This window comes from Gossypium arboreum, chromosome 6 (assembly GCF_025698485.1).
Source record: "Gossypium arboreum isolate Shixiya-1 chromosome 6, ASM2569848v2, whole genome shotgun sequence".
NCBI classification, from domain to species: domain Eukaryota; kingdom Viridiplantae; phylum Streptophyta; class Magnoliopsida; order Malvales; family Malvaceae; genus Gossypium; species Gossypium arboreum.
The window spans coordinates 28508377-28530227 of record NC_069075.1 but is presented as its reverse complement, the minus strand read 5'-3'; the positions used below and the strand labels follow the sequence as shown (position 1 = coordinate 28530227).

The following is a 21851-nucleotide window of genomic DNA, read 5'->3' as shown; positions in this document are numbered from 1 at the left end:
GCTTGTAGGGAGGACCCAAAATGGGTGGCAAATTGGCATTGTAAATGGCCTACTTTTGCCCACACGGGCAGGGACATGGGCGTGTGTCTCAGCCGTGTTGTGTGTCTCAGTCGTGTTGTTCAATGGCCATTTCAAAATGAGCCTGGGTAGATCACATGGTCGCATACTCAGGTGTGTACTAGGCCGTGTGGCCAAGTCAGTTTCGAACACGGGCTAGATATACAGGCGTGTGACTGGTCGTATGACTGGTGGTGTGACTGGTCGTGTGACCCAAGTCAGTAGCTTCCTTAATTTTCACACGGCCTGGCACACGGGCGTGTTTTGTTGCCGTGTGGACAAGTCAGTATGTATGCCCTATTTTGACACGTCCTAGACACATAGGCGTGTTTAATGCCGTGTGAGCACACGGCTTATTCACACGGGCGTGTGACCTATATAACTTTGAAAATTTGTTTAAGTTTCAAAAATTTTGTATATATTCGGTTTAGTCCTGACCCCTTTCTAAAACAGGTTTAAGGTGTCGATGACCTATATAAGGGACTCTATGATAATGTTTGATTATGATTGTGGATGATGTTTATGAATTAGTTGTAAAATGTTTCAATTTGTCTGGTATTTTAACCCTAGTCCGGCGACGGATACGGGTTAGGGGTGTTATAGCTGAGATGGTTAGAATTGCTAAAAGACTATGAATTAGTAATTGACTATCATCCGGGTAAAGTGAATGTAGTTGCTGATGCTTTGAGCCGAAAGTCTTTATTTGCTTTACGTGCTTTGAACACACAATTAGCTTTGTTTGATGATGGTTCGATAGTAGCTGGGTTGAAAGCGAAACCATTATTTCTACAGTAGATTTGTGAGACTCAAAAATTTGATAATGAATTGCAAGCAAAACAGGTTCAATGAGAGCCAAATTCTGATTTTGAGTTTCAAATAGGGCCTAATGACTGTTTGATGTTTCGCGATAGAATATGTGTACCAAGAAATTTTGACCTTATTAGGAAGATTTTAAACGAAGCACACAGTAGTCGTTTATCAGTACATCCGGGAAGCACGAAAATGTATAACGACTTGAAACAACATTATTGGTGGCAAGGCATGAAACTAGATATCTCAGAATTTGTTTTGAAATGTTTGATTTGTCAACAAGTTAAAGCTGAGCATCAAGTGCCGTCAAGTTTGTTACAGCCTATTATGATTCCTGAGTGGAAGTGGGATAGAGTTACAATGGATTTTTTATTGGGTTTTCCCTTATCTCCGAAAAGGAAAGATACGATCTGGTTTGTTGTTGATAGATTGACAAAATCGACTCATCTTATTCTTGTACTTACGAATTACTCACTTGATAAATTGGCAGAGTTGTATATCTCAGAGATTGTTCGATTGCACGGAGTGCCACTATCTATTGTTTCGGATAGGGATTCGTGATTTACTTTGCGATTTTGGAAGAAGTTGCAAGAAGCTTTAGGTACAAAGCTGCATTTTAGCATTGCATTTCATCCTCAAACGGATGGTCAATTTGAGCGAGTTATTCAGATACTTAAGGATATGTTGCGTTATTGTATTCTTGAGTTTGAAGGTAGCTAGTAGAAATATCTACTGCTGATTGAATTTTCTTACAACAATAGTTTTCAATCAAGTATCAAAATGGCACCGTACGAAGCTCTATATGGTTGTAAATGCCGAGCACCATTGTACTGGACTGAGCTTAGTGAGAGTAAGATTCATGGGGTTGATCTGATCAGAGAAATAGAAGAGAAAGTGAAAGTAATATGCGGTAGTTTGAAAGCAGCTTTGGATTGATAGAAATCATACAGAGACTTGAAATGGAAAGATATTGAGTTTCAGGTTAGGGATAAAGTGTTTTTGAAAGTGTCGCCGTGGAAAAAGATATTATTGTTTGGTCGAAAGGGAAATTGAATCCATGATTCATCGGACCGTATGAGATTACTGACCATGTTGGGTCAATGGCATATCGACTATCCTTACCATCTAAGTTAGAGAATATACATAATGTGTTTCATGTGTCAATGCTTCGAAGATACCGATCCGATCCTTCACACGTCATTTCTCCAACCGAGGTTGAAATTCAGTCTGATGTCTTATGCTGAAGAACCGATTCAAATTTTAACTTGTGAGATCAAAGAGCTGAGAAATAAGAAAATCGCATTAGTGAAAGTATTATGGCATCGACACGGGGTTGAAGAAGCTAAATGGGAACCTAAGGATGCTCTGAGAAAACAATACCTGAACCCATTCACTAGTAAGATTTTCAGGGACGAAAATCCCCAGGGGGAGAGTTGTAATAGCCCAGTTTTAGCTAAATAGCAACAGTGGTTTCAGAACCACAAATCCAATGTTGGAAAATTATTTTAATATTATTTTATGTGATTACAACATGTCATTTAATATGTGTGAAAATTTCGTGAGCTAATTTTATTTTGTAATTGCTCAATTTGAGAAAAAGGACTGAATCACATAAAATGAAAAAGTTGCATTCTACTTTCTAAAGGTGTCAAATAGCTTTGGGTTTTAAATATAATGGCCTTAAATGGTAATTAGACCATTTTAAGTGTTAATGGACATTAATGGTCATCCATTATATGATTTTATATGTTTATTATTAAGGTTAATATAGTAATTCATTAATAAAGGTTAATAAAATAAAAACAAAAAGGAATTTTGTCCATCTTTCTTCCTTGTGGCTGAATATTGAAGAAGAAAAAAAGCCATTGATGAAATTTTAGGGTCCGGCTAGTATATTCCTTGATTAAGGTACAATTTTAGCTCCGTTTTTAATGATTTCTATATTTTTCTAATCGTTGCAACTCAATCTAGCTAGCCCGTACCTTAGATTTTGAAACTGTTAAAGATTTTGAGAGTTACCATTGTTGAATCTATGAGTTATTTGATATTTAATGTTGAAATATGAAAGCTTGATGATAGTTTTACATGTTTTGTAAAGTGATTTTTGACAAAAGTGTCAAATAGGGATTAAATTGTGAAATGTGTAAATTGAGGGGTTGAAATGTAAAATAAATGAAAGTTATTGGCTGCTAGAGACCTATAGGTAATTCGAATAAGCTAGAGTATAATGAAATTATGTGAATTTTGTGTATTTGTGAAATAAGGACTAAATTGTAAAAATGTGAAAGTTTAGGGGCTAATAAGCAAATATGTCCAAATGTGTATTTTTGGACTAAATTGAAAGAATATTAATTGAATTAGTCAATTTTGAATTCATATTGATGAAGAAATAAATAATTTTGATATAGATCGGGGGAAAACAAGGTTATAGAGTAGTCGACCCGGTCCGTCAATTCTGTATACGAGGTAAGTTCGTATAATTGAACTTAAATGTATATACATTTATTGAGTGCGATAAATGTTGAGATATCACATGAAAGGTACGAGTTTAGTAAGGCAAGTTGCCGAATAAGACCATAGTCGGGCTATGGCAATTGAATAATAAGACCATAAGTGGTTTATGGCATGTGAATGAAAGACCACGGCAGGGCCTTGGCAATGTATGTGTAAGACCATAGTTGGACTATGGCATTGGAAAATCGATGAATTTGTATCATAAGCATTTATAAACCGGAGCGGTTTGATAAGAGTACTGATGAGAAATAGAAATGTATCAGTACAGGTATGTACGGAAAACTATTCAAGTATCGAGATAGATGAAGTTGAGAACTCATGAATGAGGATATTAATAAATTCTATGTTAGCTGATGAATTAATGCTTTAAATGTTGATGATATTATCTATTTTTAATTACTATATGAATGACGTGATTATTTCATGTTCACATGCGAACTTACTAAGCTTTATAGCTTACTTTGTTTAATTTTCGATGTTTTATAGTTTTGCAAATCTAGTTCGGATTTGTGGATATTCAGAGACTTCATCGCACTATAGATCATCTATTTTGGTGATTTTGAAATTATTTATATATGGTATATGGCATGTACAAGCTTGAGTCATTTTGGTATATTTGATGGATATGTATTTTGACCATTTGAGTTGGCATAAGATGTTGAACTTGATGATGCTTATGAATGCGCAAATAGTTCTACTTTTAATGTTTAGCAATAGACCTATAATGAATGAATGAGATTGAAATGGTTATGTATGTTTGGATTGGTCTTGCTAAATGAATTATACATGTGAATTATGCTTAGTAAAGCAAGTTTAAATTGTTTGGTATTTGAATAGGTAATTGATATGGAATTAAGTATAGAATTTAGTTGAAATGGATATGGTATGATTATGTATTGGTTGATGAACTTTGGCTACATATTTGTGACTTAAAATGATACCAATTGAGTTTACTTAGGTATGTGCAAATAGGGTGGTAGATTGGCTTTGCAAATGACCTATTTTTGTCTACACGGGAAGAGACACAAGCGTGCGTCTCATCCGTGTGCTACACATGGTTAGGTTACACGGCCGTGTGTCCCTTGGTGTTGAAATTGAATTTAAGTCAGTATGCTCCACACGGTCTCACACTCGAGCGTGTGAAAGAAAATGTGGTATAAGTTAGTATACCCCCCTAAATGGCACACAGCCTAGCACACGGTCGTGTGTGGCCATTTCGTAGAGCACACGGGGTAGACACACGGGCGTGTGGTTAGCTGTGTGACCCAAGTCAGTATACTCTCCAGTTTTCACGCGGCTTGGTACACGGGCATGTCCTCGGTCGTGTGATGCAAGTTATTATGTATGCTCTAGTTCTACACGGCCTAAGACACAGGTGTGTCTACCAGTCATGTGAGGCACACAGCCTGTTCACACGGGCATGTGACCCTTGTATTATTGAAAAATTTATAAGTTTTCTGAAATTTTTGTATGTTATCAGTTTAGTCCTAAATCACCTAAAGCATGTTTAAGGCCTCATAGGTCTTTATAAAGGACAATGTGGTTGTATTGAATGATGTATGAGAATGAATGCTATATGTTGTGTTTTGATTGGTAAGACCTCATAACCCTATTCCGGCAACGGATACAAGTTAGGGGTGTTGCAATTGTACCCAAGGAAGGATGAAATAAATAATGAAAATTCTTTTTACAACAATAAGTCTAAGTAGTAATAATTATTTTCTACATTATGATCAACCATAAAATAGATTAAGGGGAATAAAAATAAATAAATAACAAAAATAAATAAGCGAATTAAATCGATAAACGAATAGGAAGATTACATTGCTTCAGGGTTTATAGTTAACTTTGGATTAGGGCTTTGGGATGGATTAGTAATCAGTTAACTAATTATTACCTCTTGACCTATAATTAACTAATAAATTGGTTGATATTCGCTTTCTCAACCAAGATAAATTACAATTTACTTGGTTTGACTTATCTTCCGACCTCGTCTAGCCTACGATAACTTATTAGGATTGTCAAGCCTAATAGTATAAGAGCACATAATTTATACCAACTAATCCCTCTCGGGAAACCCAAAATCCTCATTAATCACATCCCCATCCACTCGTTAATCTGCCCTAAGGGATTTTGTAATAGCCCATTTTTTAGTGGTATCAAAAACAGTGGTTTTAGGACCACAAATCTGACGAGTGTGTTCACTAATATTATTATTTAATATTTACGAGTTAAATATAGTATTATATTAAATTTTAATTTGATCATTTTAGCTAATTGAATGAATAATTAAGTGTAAGTGGTTTGTCCCTAAAGTCAAGTGATTTTGGAAAATGAGGTTTTTAGACCTCGTTTCTATAAACTGAGCCTGTAAATATTTAAAAATATTTATGGAGTTACAATATAGGTATATTGAAATTTGATCCAAAAATTTTAACATTTAGATAGTTAATTAAGTGAAAAAGACTAAATCGTAAAAGCTATAAAAGTTAATCGCTATAAGTTTAATTGTGTCAATTGAATATATAAGAATTATTATATGGTTTTATATGGTAATTAGCCATCTTTTGTATAGATGGAAAATTCATGCAAGATTAAAATTGAAATTATAATTGAATTAAAAAGGGTAAAATAGTAAATAGATAATTAAAATAAAAAAAAAACAAAAAGGAAACAAAGTTAGCATCTTCTTCTTTATTTCTTGCCAAAGCAAAAACTCCATGGTTGTGAAAGCTTAAAGAATCGGCCAAGTTAATTGATTGTATCAAGAAACAAATCAATCGGACTCGAATCATGGAAAAACTAAATTAACGAATTAGTTGCCAGCCTTGTTTTCGCAACCGTTTTTGTCTAGGTAAGTTCGTAACTTGGTTAAATTAATTACTTTTTGTTTTGGTAATTTAATAACTATTTATTTATGTGGGGATTCATTTTATTGGCTTGAAAAATGAATAAGACCATAGTTGAAAGACACAATAGCACCATACCGGGAATTAATAAGACCATAAGTGAAAGGCACTATGGCACTATACGAGAAATGAATAAGACCATAGTTGAAAGACACTATGACACTGTACCGGAAATGAATAAGACTAGAGTTGAAAAACGCTATGGCAACATGACGGAAATGAATAATACCACAGTTGAAAGGCACTATGGCATCATGTCAGAAATAAATAAGACAATGGCTGAAAGACGCTATGGCATCTTGAACAATTGTTTATCATGTAATATGTATCGGATGATAAATGTGTTATATGATATGAACATGAGATGGATGATTGAATTGCAATTGTTAATTATGAACATTATATTATATGATATGTTTTAAGTTCTTAAATATATAAAAATGAATATAATTTATGCATTAGCTACATGGAATTAAACATTGAAAGGAGAAGTTGGACGTGGTACATTAAAATGGAATGTGATTTACCATTTGAATATGAGTTGGAAGAATTGATTGGTAAATATGTTATTTGAATTTTTTTTGCTATAGTATGCTAAATTTTCATGTGTATTTGTGAACTCACTAACTTGTGAGATTTTTTATGTGTGTAGGAAATGAATAAATTCATAAGCTTGCTAATGAAATTATTCATGAATTGTACAAAATGGTTCAAATTCAGTAAGTTTAAGTTTTTGTTATATACAAACTTACTAAGCATTGATTTTATTATGTCCATTGTTTTCTTTCTTTGTAGATTATCAAAAATCTCGCTAGATTGGAATCAAATCGGAGCACACACACTATCCGTTCTGCATCTCAGTAGATGTTTCGATCATTTTGATGTCGGGTTATAAATGGCATGTAATAGGAGCCTCTAAGTTCTTTAACTATAATAATCTTGTCTTCCCAGATGTAGATTTACTTGGCATGGAATTTAGGCCAATCTTCATCGATTCTTCCTTGCAAGTCAATCTTGTAAAGTTTATCAAACTCCTAGGGTGAGGGTGAAATATTTTGCACAAACCCAAATTGTTGCATCACTTGTTCAGATTTATATATCTCCTGTATTAAAAAAACTATCAATGGCACTTTAACATGCTAGATATTACAATTTTTCAAAAATTCGTTTGGGATGCATTATTGAATTCTCAAATCAAAGTATGACACCCATTCAAATTACAATACGAAATTATAAATTTTATTATGTACCTAATATAAATTTCAAATCCTTACGTAGTTATTATAAAAATGAAAAATTCAAAAACTAACATCGGCTTCTGATCGTTGATCTAACAATAATCGAATATATTCGAGCTCGTTCGATATACCCACATGACTCGCATCATTGTTCCACCTATTCAAATAATATGTTATTTCAAAAATATAATAATGAAAAAAATATGATAGATATATTATTAAATAAATTTTACCTTATTACTTATGGGTATTTATAAGGGAAGTTTGCTTGAGGATGTAAAACTAGTAAGCGGTACCTAGAAACACGAAAATATACACAATTTTTCATGCCTTTTTAACTCAAATTCATGCAAGTTCGGTAAAATTCTTGTCGAGAAATATATAATTATTATAAAATAATTATTTTGTACTTAAATTATTAACATAATGGATGTTAAATAATTTTATAATTAATTTTGATTATTTTTGATTATTTTTGACAGATTTGCTCAAAGGGCAAAAAGCGGCTCGACAGACACTTCTAGAAGCACAAAACTGAGAAATAATCTTGAAGCATCAAGGCGGATTAAATTTTCAGCCTAATACGGTCCAAATTATGTGTATTAATTCATAATATAATCAATTTTAATTTATATCCAATTTAATTTAGGTTAAATAAATTATTATTAATTAATTATGAAAAGTGGCCCAGTTGAGCTGAATCGAGAAAAACCAAACCGACGGATTATTGGGTAGCCTAAAACCGTACCACATGCTGACCCAATCAGCTTGTTTGGCTGATTAATTAGCTTGTAAAATGGCCCTTGAAGGCTTGTTCAAATTGCAAACAAACCCCTCGACTATTTGTGCCTTTCTAGATTTGCCTCTACCTTAATATAGCAAGTTTGAAAACTTCAAACTTGCCACATGTGTGGCCGGCCAGGGGAGGGCTCTTTTGATACTAATTTTGGCTATTTTTAACATCCCTCTCAGCCTATAAAAAGCCCCATTGGCTGCTTATTTCAAACACACCTCAACTTTCTCATCTTTTTTCTTCTCTCTCAATTTTCTTTCTTCATTTCCCATCCATTTTTCTTTATTCTCTTGCCGATTTCACCTATTTAAAAAGAGTCATTCATCCACCATTTGGAGCAGCATTAAAGTGTTCGTAATAGCCTCAGTTCAACAAGAACAAGTGGAGAAGAAAGAGAGGAGCAAACTAGTTAAGTCACGATAAACACCGGATTTGATTTTTGTTCCCTATCCTTTTAATTTTTTGTTGCTGTTATGATGAACATGTCTATGAATATTTGTGATGTTGAAATTTTTAATGTAGTTGATATGGCTTAAATTTAATTCGTGTTAGGTTGATTGCATTTCGTCTACTTAATTTATTAATATTGTGTTTATGTTGTTATAGGCCTCAATAAGATGTTTGATTAAGTAAAACCATGACTAAGTTATTCTTGCATTACAATTGTAAGGTAACTAATGAATTAATTGTTTAAACAGATTAAAATTGCAATTAATTGACACAGTACTTAATCAGTGCATGTTTAATCATCTAAGGTAGCTGAGCGTTAAATTAGCAACGGTATCTAACGATACATTTACCTTGCATAACTTGCAAGATTATTGTGATTAAACTGTTTCAAGGTAGAAATACATTGTTACCTCACGTAATATTTTATGTGCTTGTGAGATTGAATTAATTGTTTAAATTGGCATAGAGATATGTACAAGAGATTATTTTAATTTCATAAGTATGTATGTGCATTAACACATTTGCTTATTAAAATCTGTTTAATCGGTTGAATTGACATAGAGATATAGTCATGAGATAAATGGATTTTGGTAGGTAAATATGTTCATAAGTTAGCAAATTACCGAGTTACTGTGAATTTATTCGTAACAACATAAATATGAGCTTAATATTTCTAAGTTAAGAAATGTAATTAATCTAACAGAACTATGTCATCTCGATTAAAATTAGCTTTTGAAATCGTGCATTAGAACTTCATTTTATTTAATTTATTTTACTTTGTTTTCTAGCTTTTAATCACTTTTCAAATCAAAATATTTTTTTCTTCACCAAAGTGTTTTAAATTGCATTCATAAATAATTCTTTTCACAGTCCCTGTGGGCACGATAACTCGACATTTACTTGTCACTTTATTACTTGTCGTGATTGTGTACACTTGCACATTTTCATCGTTCCAAGTTTTTGGTGCCGTTGCCGGGGACTGTTTTAAAAAGTCATTATTTGTGAATTTGTTAGTTTTGCATTTTGGTTTTTTTTTTCTGTTCAATTTTAACTTAATTAATTTTTCTGTGATTATTTCAGGTGTTTATAAGTATTGACCGAATTATTGATTTACTCCTTGTAGACCCTGAGATAGAAAGAACTTTTCGATAGCAAAGAAGAAAAACAAGTCAGAGAATGACCGAAGAGATGAATTTGGAAAATTCGAATTAAGAAAGCGGAGCAAACCTTGCTCAAAATCCTATCCTTATTGTTGATGATAGGGATTTAAGATAGTATGTCGTGCTAGTGTTTCATGATCTTAATCCAGGTATTAGGAGACTCGAAATTGAGGCACAACAGTTAGAGCTGAAGCCAGTCATGTTCTAGATGCTTCAAAAAGTGGGACAATTTAGTGGAATGCCTATCAATGATCCTCATATTCACTTAAGACTGTTTATGGAGGTGAGAGATTCTTTCAAGTTAGCCGAAGTACCCAAAGATACATTACGATTGAAGCTATTCCCATATTTGCTAAGAGACAGAGCTCGAGCCTGGTTGAACTCATTCCCACCATTTTTCAATTTCCACATGGAAAGAGCTAGCAAAAAGATTCCTTATGAAGTATTTCTTGCCTAGCAAAAATGCTAAGTTGAGGAACAAGATCACTGCTTTCCAACAAATGGATGATGAGTCCTTGTATGAGGCATGGGAAAGGTACAAAGAATTATTATGGAAGTGCCCTTATCATGGAATCCCACATTGCATCCAACTTGAGACGTTTTATAATGGTCTCAATGCATACACGAGGATGGTAGTGGACGCTTCAGCTAATGGTGCTCTTCTTTCTAAGTCTTATAATGAGGCTTATGAAATCATTGAGAGGATTGCCAGTAACAATTATCAATGGCCAACTAATCGAGCAGTGTTAGGAAGACGAGTTACTGGAATATATGAAGTGGACACTCTCACTTCACTCGCATCTCAGGTATCATCCATATCATCAATGCTTAAAAATTTTACCGCTAATGGGTTTAATAGTTTTGCAGCTCAGCCACCGAATCAAGTTGAAAATGTAGCCTATGTCTATTGTGGGGAAGGACATTTGTTCGAAGAATGTCCATTGAACATAGAATCCGTGTATTACATGGGTAACCAGAACCAAAATCAAGGAAGGCAAGAACTACAATCCAATTTCTATAACCCATCATAGCGGAACCACCCTAATTTCTCCAGGAGTAACCAAGGGGCTAGACCTAGTAACACATATGCCCAACCTAGACCGACCCAGCCACCTATTTTTACCCAACAAGTTCAGAAACAACCTAAAGCTGAACCATCCAATGGCTTAGAAAACTTGTTGAAGGCATACATAGCCAAGAATGATGCCTTAATCCAAAACCAAGCAGCTACATTGAAAAACCTGGAAAACCAAATGGGCTAGCTTGCAATTGAACTCAGAAACTAACCACAAGGATCTTTACCTAGTGATACAGAGAATCCGAGGAATCAAGGGAAGGAACATTATAAAGCATTGACATTGAGGAGCAGAAATACATTAGAACCCAACACTATCGAAGTTGAAGAGGAGTCAGTTGATGCTAAAAACTTAGAGGAAGTTCAATTGAATGCTGAAATTTCAACTCCACCAGAACCAGAATCTACAAAATCTGACAAGGTAACTTCAGAACCAGCTAATTCTGATCAACTAACAACTTCGTTAGATGTAGAATTGCCACAGAGGACTAAACAATCAGTTCTAGTAAAGAAACCTCTACCACACTACCTTCAAAGACTTTAGAAGCAGAAGCAGGAAATTCAATTCAAGATGTTCCTAGACGTACTCAAGCAACTTCATATCAACATCCTATTGGTTGAAGCACTTGAACAAATCCCGAACTACATCAAATTCATGAAGGATATCTTGTTAAAAAAAATGAAGTCTTGGATAATTTGAGACGATAGCCCTTACGAAGTAATACAGTGCATATCTTCAAGACAAACTACCCCCAAAGTTGAAGGATCCTAGATTTTTTAACATACCTTGCAACATTGGAGCAACATATTATGGTAAGGCACTATGTGACTTACGTGCGAGTATCAACTTGATGCCCATGTCAATATTTAGAAAGTTAGGGATAGGTGAAGTTAGACCTACTACGGTTACACTTTAATTAGCAGATCGATCCTTAGCACATCTAGAAGGAAAAATCGAGGACGTATTGGTACGAGTAGACAAATTTATTTTTCCTGCTGACTTTGTGGTTCTAGACTTTGAAGCAGATAAAGAAGTGCCAATCATCCTAGGAAGACCTTTCCTAGCAACTGGAAGGACCCTTATTGATGTGCAGAAGGGCGAGCTTACTATGCATGTTCAGGATGATTAGAGAACATTTAAAGTTTTTAAGTCTATGCGATTTCCTGACACAATTGATGATTGTTCTGCAGTGTCCAATTTAGAAGATTTAATCATGGACAAGGAACTCAACTATATTGAGGACCCATTGGAACAAATGTTGACATCAGACCCTCCAAATGATGAAGAGGAGGATGAATACTTAGCTTTGCTAGAAGCTAATCAATGGGGATTTAATTCGCAATCTCATTTTGAATATTTAGAGTTAGAGAATTGGGATTATGCCCAACCAAAAGCGTCAATCGAGGAGCCAGTTAAATTAGAACTCAAGGTACTTCCTTCACAGTTAAAGTATGTTTATTTAAGTAACACTTCTACTCTGCTTGTGATTGTTTTAGTAGAATTAACTATTAAGTAAGAAGATAAACTCATCCTAGTATTGAAACAATTCAAGAAGGCTATCAGATGGACCATAGCCGATATCCGCGGTATTAGTCCATTTGTATGCATACACAAGATTATCCCATCTTAGACATGTCATGGGTAAGGCCGGTCCAATACGTACCAAAGAAAGGAGGTATTACGATAGTTGAGAACGAGAATAACAAGTTGATACTGACTAGAACGGTTACAGGATGGAGAATTTGCATTGATTACCGGAAGTTGAACAAGGCGACTAGGAAAGATCACTTTCCTTTGCCATTTTTGGACCAGATGCTGGATAGACACATAGGGTGAGACTATTACTATTTTCTTGATGGATACTCAGGCTATAACCAGATTACAATAGTACTGGAAGATCAACACAAGACAACATTCACCTACTTGTATGGTACATTTGCATTTAGATGCATGCCATTTGGTTTATGTAATGCACCTGTTACATTTCAAATATGTATGATGTCTATTTTTACTGATATGGTTGAGAAATACTTGGAAGTCTTTATGGATGGTTTTTCAGTATTTTGAGATATATATATTAATTTCCTAGCCAATCTAGCCAAGGTACTAAGGCGATGCGAAGAAACAAACTTAGTACTCAATTGGGAAAAGTGCCATTTCATGTACGAGAGGGTATTGTTCTAGGGCATCAGATAACGAGACATGGAATCAAGGTAGATAAAGAAAAGGTGACGTTATTAAGAAACTCCCACCTCCAACATCTGTAAAGGGTGTTAGGAGCTTTTTGAGCCATGCCAGTTTCTATCGAAGATTTTTCAAGGACTTCTCCATAATTATTAAACCCTTATGCAAATTATGGGAGAAGGACACGATGCTTAAATTTGATAAGGAGTGCTTAAGAGCTTTCAACAATTTGAAGAGTCAGTTAGTTTCAGTACCCATAGTCATCACACCAGACTGGGATTTGCCATTTGAACTGATGTGTGACGCAAGTAACTTCTCGATAGGAGCTATCATGGGCCATCGAAGGAACAAAGTTTTTCATCCCATCTACTATGCAAGTCAGACTCTAATAGGAGCTTAACTGAATTATACAGTAATAGAGAAAGAGTTACTTGCTATTGTGTATGCTTTTGATAAGTTTCGATCTTATCTTATAGGTACCAAGGTGACTGTCTATATGGACCACTCAACAATTAAGTATTTACTTTCCAAGAAAGACGTTAAGTCGAGACTGATCCGATGGGTACTTCTACTTCAAGAGTTCGATCTATAAATTCAAGATCGAAAGGGAGTAGAAAACTAAGTAGCAGACTACTTATCAAGATTGGAGCTGCAAGAAGGGAATTATCCTCTTATACCAATTCAAGAGACATTTCCAGATGAACACATACTGAAGGTAAAACATGTCCATAATACCCCTTGGTTTGCTGATATTTCTAACTATATAGCTTGTAGTTTGATGCCAATTGATAAGATGTATCATCAAAAGAAAAAGTTTTTTCACGATGTGAAGTACTATTTCTGGGAAGAGCCATATTTGTTTAAAAAGTTTGCAGATCAAATGATCAGGAGATGTGTAACATGTAGGTTTGTGTAATTGTACACAGTCGTTATCAAGTAATAAGTAAGTATCTAGTTATCGTCTCCACAGGGATTTTATTTGTGCTAAGTCACATAATTTGTAAAATTATATTAACAAATTGGTAAATAAAAAACACAATTTAGTTGAGAAGTGATGATTAAAATATATTAGACTAAATGCAATGATCCCTAATGTAAATTAACCTAAGTAGGCAAACTATATGAATGAAATAGATTTTAGCAGAATTAAACACAATTTGAAACAATTATAACATAAATAAACAAGGACAATTACTTTAATTAAACTCAACTTATTATCAACATGCTTAATAATATTCAGAAAAACATTCCATGGTAACTCGATCTTTCATGAGTTTGGAAACAGCGTTAGGTCCTTTCGGAATCCTTTACTTAGTAAATACGCATATTACTGATCCTTATTTACTAAGGGTTTCTTAGTATTCGTGCGATGTAAAAGGGACGTGTTAGGTTTGAAATAGTTTAATCACACAAATCTAAAAACTATGCAGATAACAGAGCCTAGTTAGGCTTGTTATGCAACCTGCAATTTATTTGGGTTAGGATCTAAATTGAGCATGCACATTTCAATTATGCATCCACCATACACTGTCTGGTTAGGATCGCTTAGCTAATTCAGGTGCATTTCAATCACATATGAACGAAATATAGACTTGATTTTAATTGAAAACATGATCGATTGAGGCATAAATATTATAAGCATGAATCTAATAAATATTATTTAATCAAAGCAATCATCCTAGCTTAAATAAAATTAAGCTAACATTTTTGTAAACAAGGATAAAGAACACATAGCTAACATCTTTAAATTAAATTAAAGAAAAGAAAGATTAAACCCAATTCAGAGTGGCTGTCACTCAAGACTCTGAATGACGAGGCTCCTTCGTTCCTTTGCTTCACTCCTTTGCTGATGGCTCTCCAAGGTGGTCGACCAAGGGTACTTTAAGAGGCTCAAATGCTAAAATATTTATGAAAAGATGATGATAGGCGTGGGGAGAAAAGAAGAATGCTAAGAGAATTTAGAGAGGAGAGAATGATGAATGATAAAGGATGAGTAGAAATGTGGGAATGAGGTCTTATTTATAGGTGAGGAGAGGTGAATAATTTACTAAAAATAGAAGTTTTCATCTTTTGAAGCATCTTCCATGGGTGGCTGGCCATAAATTGAGGAAGTTTAGCTAATTTTTGCTTGATTTTTGGTCAAATTGAGTGCCATAACAACTCAGGATTGAGACACAGTCAAGTACAAATCTTCAGGTAAATCTCTAATTTCTTCAACTCTTCAAGGACTTTGTGGAATTAAACAAAAAAATGGTTTATGTACAGCCATGTGTAGCTGAATTTTGGGTTGACTTGGTCCCGAATTTGGACGATTTTGTAATCCAGCAAAGTTATCAAACCTGTCCAGAATAAATCAACAAGTTAGAGGACCAAAGAATAAAATTTATCCAATTTAATTAGTTAATTTAAAACCCAAATTATTAATGAAATTTTTAAAATAAATTATTAAATATAATTTTATATTTTATTATTTAATTTAATCATGTATGGCCCACTTTATGCCTTAAAAATATAATATATTAAAATTAATATAAAATAAGCCATTTATTGCATGAAAACTATATAATAAAGCATAAAATCACATTTTAATAATTTCTATGTCCTAATTTCATAGTTTCACATATTTCATTAATTTATTAAACAATTACTTAGTTTTAGCAACAATTTTAAGTAAAAAGGGGATAAATGACACAGGATAAATCTGATATATTTTTCCGTTTACACACCCCCAAGCTTAAATCATTACTCGTCCCTAGTAATGTTCATGCACAGCAAAAGGTCTTGCTAAGGCAAAATTGCTAATTGTGTAAGTAGCATCAATCTTTGTCTCATAATCATGCATTAATAACTTCATGCTCATCAATCTTCTTTATTAACAAGTAATTGATATGCAAACATTCCTTAATATTATACTAAGCTTCAAAATAAGCCAACATGAATCATAGTTTACGTGTATGTCACAGTCATAGATAACATTCTTTATTCAACATAATTTCCTATCAATCAAGCAAACAATCATAAGGCTTATTTATGATCTTCATATGTTGAACTTAGGACTTCCTCTTCACTAATGTTGGTGACATAATTATCAAATCAATAGGTCTTTTATAAGGATGTAATAGGGCTCGGTTAAAAGTAGGGATTTTAAGAGATGGGACATTTTGGGGTTAAAAATCTTAACCTTTAACTTTGTCTTGGTTTTCTTGTAATACAACCTTTTTCTTTAAGTGAACCTTTGGAACACTCCCAAACTTATTTTGAACTCAAGCTCATACATTTTTCCTTTTTGGAGATTGAGCAAACTTTTCTTCCCTCTTTTTTTTTTTAAGCATATGCACATCCTTCTTTATGAAAACTTCCTCAAATGTTGATTACCAAGACAACTTTAGTTAAGATAGGTGCACAAAATTAGGATAACTTTAAAATATGGTAATGTGGCTTATAATGTAGGTTCATTGCAATAAACAGGCTTTTAAGCTCAAAATTTCAGTTTCAAGGGTCGACTATCATAGTGTTGGCTTGAAAAGGCTCAAACAATCCAAAGAAATAGTGCCTATATCATTTTAGATTTTTATGTCCCCTAGGATTTCGCCTCAAGAAAGTTATTAAGTTAATTCTAAAGATATAAGCCTTCATGCATGTCTAATCTTAAAAGAAACTAAGTTTTCATGGCAAACATTACTAAGGCTAAGATCAGACAAGCATTCCATTCTTCATGATAATATACTTTCACTCAAATAAGATCATCATTCATACTTGCATACAAACTATCTTATTAACAAAAAAAAATCGCTAAACATTCATTTATTAAAACATAAATCGCTAAACATTCCTTTATTAAAACATACTTATGAAAGAAATTATTGAAACAAACTTGAAAAAAAATTTAAAAGTTTGAGCAATTTATTTGCCTTACCCCCAATTTAAAAAGAAGCAATATCCTTATTGCAAGAACAAAGTAATGAATGAAAACTGAACATCAGGTAGGGTTGTAAAAAAAGAGAGGTGAATCATTAAGACTGCTTAAATACCAAGTCTTTTCTAATAACCCAATCCTAGGCATGTTCATTCCCATTACCACATCACTTAGTCTTTTTCTTTCTAAAGAAGTGTTAAGTTTATTCTTGTTTGCTATATTTTATTCTATAGAAAGTAAATCCTAATTACAAAAGAAATAAATTCCTAAGGACCTAAAAATAAATAAATAATAAGATAAGAGTCCCCCTTTTTATTTTCTTAACTCATTCCTCTTGTCTTTTTTAGCTCCATCTCCGCTTGCATCGTCAGTATCTTCCATCCATGTCTTAAAGATAGCATCTGGGAACTTAGGAGCAAAAGTATTAGAGATATTCTTAAAAGAATTTTGAATTGAGTCATCTCTAATTTTTGCATCTTTCCAGTAAGTTTGTTGTTGATTGTGCATGAACTTGCACCTATCCATTAAAATTGACAACTCTGATTTCTTTGAAGCACTTGTAGAAGTCGGCATAGGAGTTGCAAATCCAGGTTCAACACTTAGCTTCACTGGTTCTTCTTTTGGCTCAACCCTTGGTTTAGGGTTTTCAGATCCTTCAACTGGTTTAGGACTGTTCGGTTCCTTATCAGATTCTTCCTCTTCAGTGTCTGTAACTAAATTAGCTTCAGTCTCAGTTTCATTTGTTGACTCCTCGGTATCTAGCTTAGCTGGCTCTTCTTGCTCGCCTTGATTCAGCTCATGCACCCTCTCTACTAACCTTTCAAAATCATAAGTTGAAATGCACCCTTGAACAAATTGCCCCTTTAGATTTGCTTGTGTTTTAACACGGACCCTTAAGCAAACTGAAGTGATTAATGATTGGAAATAAGCACTTCCTGCCTTCTTTTTAGCACAATCGTGAATCTCCTTGAGGATAATTTTCCGAACATTAATGGAATTTTCTGTCAAGATTGCATATAACAAGAGCAACCATTCCATTGAGATGGTGGAACTATGTGAGATAGGCATAAAACTGTAGAGAACAAAATAAAACCACACCTTTGCTACTGGTTTTAGGTATTCCCTTCAACAAGAATGGCTCCCATACTTTCTTATAATCCATTAGGATCCCAGATTTGTCACAACATCAATCACTTCTTAAAGAAAATTCCAATTGAAATTATTCATCATAGGGTAGTACTCATCTTCTTCAACATCAAGTAAATTAAACAAATCATTGATGGACTTAGAAGTAAGAGGTACCTTTTTCTTTCGAAAGATGACCTCAATAGCATCTTGTGTCATCAAACTTGCATAGGATTCTCGAACTAATTCATCATCGGGAAGTGAACGAGCATCACAAAATCGTTCCCACTTGAGATCATTGATTATCTTTCTAATTGGAACAAGAACAACCATCAAATCCTTAATCTTCAAGTTAAAGCCTTTTTCCAGCATCATAGGTTAATGCTTGAAAATTGAATCAAATCTCTCTTTCACTTCTTTGTCAATCAAAATCAGGTTTTCAAGAGTATTCTTTGATGATCTAGTTCTTTTAGGAGATATGGTATCTTTTCTCGAAAATTTTGGCAAAGTTTTTGCACAAAAGGGAAAAAGAAATAAATCGACAAGGTGGTTAAGACTTGCTACGGCAAAAATCGTGGGACGACAAGATGGTGCTTCGACAAAAAGGGAAGAGAACTAGGGTTTCTTTTGGGATTTGACGTTGACGGCATAAAAGAGAAATTTAGGGATTTTTAGGGTATAAGCAAATTACTTTGAGGGATACGAAATTTAGTAGAATGGAGAGGGGTTTATATAGGGAAAAATTATGGCAACATGTAGCAAAAAATTAGCTACATTAGGGTTACTTGGGCGGCGAGTAATGGGAGTGGTGGCATTAGGTATGAATTTTTCCCTCCTTTATGCTGTTTTGGGCCTTAAATTCAGGCTGTATTTTTAGGCTTACTCAAGAGAAAAAAACTGATTAGTACTTGGGCCAAATTTGACCCCCTTTAAAAATTAAAAATTTAAATAAAACAAATTAAACTTAAAAATTTTAAATCTTAATTAGAAAATTTCTTCTTAACAAATTATATTAAATTAATTCCCAGGAAACGTTGGAGGGGTCACAACGGTCCCGCTTAAGTTCTAATCTCCTTAGATAGAATTAATTAAATGTAATAAACTAAGAAAATAAGTTCTAATCATTTATTTATTTACAAAACGAGTTCATGAAAAATCAAGGGTCTGTTAATTTGAACGAGGATTCAACTCGCTCAACTTTACTATCCCAGTAATGTTTGAGACGTTGACCATTAACTTTAAACGTACCTCTATAATTGTCGTATAATTCAATAGCTCCATAAGGATAAACTCAGTATATGCTATAGGGTCTTTTCCATCGGGATTTAAGCTTCCTAGGAAATAACTTTAACCTTGAAATAAACAACAAAACCTTCTGACCTTCTTTAAACTTGCGAGGTTGTATATGACTATCATGCCATCTCTTTGATCTTTCTTTACACATTTTGGCATTCTCTTAGGAAAACAACCTCAGCTCTTCCAACTCATTAATTTGTAACATCCTTCGCTCACCGACTTGCTTAATATCAAAGTTCAATTGCTTCAAAGCCCAATGAACTCTATTCTCCAACTCTAATGGCAAATGACATGCCTTCCCAAAAACTAACCGGTAAGGAGTCATTCCTAACGGTATCTTAAATGCTATTCGATAGGCCCATAATGCATCATCGAGCCTTCGAGACCAATCTTTTCTGCTAGGGCATACTATCTTTTCAAGGATACCTTTGATTTCACGGTTTACTCTCTCAACTTGCCCATTGGACTGGTGGTGATAGGCAATAGCAATCTTGTGCTTCACATCATATTTGTCAAGCAACCACTCAAGCCATTTGTTCACAAAGTGAGAACCTTCATCACTAATAATAGCTATTGGTGTCCCAAATCATGTAAACACATGCTTATGTAGGAATCGCATGAATACCTTAGCATTATTTGTAGGGTATGCTTTAGTTTCAACCCACTTGGATACATAGTCCACAGCAACTAAGATGTATTTGTTCCCATATGAAGAAGCAAACGGGCCTAAGAAGTCAATGCTCCATACGTCGAATAATTCAATCTCCAAAATGTTTGTCAAGGGCATCTCATTCCTCCTTGATATATTCCCGGTCCTTCGGTATTTACCACAGTTCTTCACATAAGCATAAGCATCTTTAAATAGCGTAGGCCAAAAGAAACCTACTTGCAAAATCTTTGCTGCAGTACATGAACTACCAAAGTGTCCCCCACTTGGAGATGAATGGCAATGATACAAAATCTAAGCAATCTCACTTTCAGCTACACGCTTTCGGATTATATTATCTGCACATTATTTAAACAAAAATGGATCCTCCCAAAAATAATACTTACTATCATGAAGGAATTTTTTCCTTTATTGGTATGTCATTTCTTGAGGAATTATTCCACATGAAAGATAATTGGCAAAATCAGCAAACTAATGTGTTTCATGAATTCGATTTACCTTAAATAAGTGCTCATCTGGGAAATTCTAGTGGATAGGCACACATGATTGAGTTCCCTCATCTTGTTCCAACCTCGACAGATGATCAACTATTTGATTTTTGACACCTTTTGTAACGTCCCCATGCTCGAAACCGTCACCGGGGTCGAGCTTGAGGGGTTACCGAACATAATTTATCAAATTAAGAACTTCAAATCATTTGTTTCTACATTCACAGCTTTCTAGCTACTCGCGTCACAATTACAAGAAAAATCATATATCGAGTTTCAGGGTTTGACTACTCTGACATCTGTGTATTACGAATCAGATATCTCTCTATACAGAATTTCAATGACTACGAGGTTTGTTTCTATTAAAACTAGACTAAATAAGGAATCTGTACATATAAATAATGAATTATAATTATTTTTTTAAAATTTATTATGAATTTTTAAATTTAGAATAGAGGATCCAGAAATCACTCTGGTCCTGTTTCACAAAAGTTTAAATATCTCAAAAAATATAATTTATATGGCTGTTTTGTTCAATCCACATGAAAATAGACTCATTGAGCTTCAATTTCATAACTTAATCATCATTTAGTTCCATTTATACTATTTTTAGTTATTTTTCAAATTCATGTCATTGCTGCAGCAATATTCTGTTTTAAGGCAAATTTCATCTTTTCATGAGTTGTTATGAACTAGATAACCTATTAAACTTCCATGATATCAAACATGATCTACATTTAACCATCACCGTGACTTATCAATATCAAACATTTTCTCAACCAATCATGGCCATATCATAAAATTATTTACACAAAATAAGTATATTTCTATACATGCCATACTTAAGTTTTACAAGCCATTTACCCAGATGAAAGTCCTTTGGATAGTGTGATCGAACCTTCGACCTGTCTCGATTCCCGAGCTGGCTTTTCAAAACTATAGTAAATAAAGAGGAGGGAGTAAGCATAAATGCTTAGTAAGTTCATATGTAAATAACAAGTAACATAACAATACAAATATACCAAACAACTTTAGCATGGTATCACCAAAACATATATCACATTTCTAAACATCATTCATCATCTTACCACCTTATCGTTGTTGTATCTATTTTCAACCCGAGGGTTAAGAACATACCTGTCCAAAGTTTCCATTTCACAACACTTAC

General features: G+C 33.9%; 1 non-coding gene across 1 annotated transcript; it reads right to left on the bottom strand.

Annotated features, from left to right (window-relative positions):
• Window positions 1-10398: 10398 nt before the first annotated feature.
• LOC128294692 (small nucleolar RNA R71) lies at window positions 10399-10505 on the bottom strand. The gene has a single exon (XR_008284999.1). It is a non-coding gene; the product is annotated as a small nucleolar RNA R71 (small nucleolar RNA).
• Between the last annotated feature and the right edge of the window lie 11346 nt (window positions 10506-21851).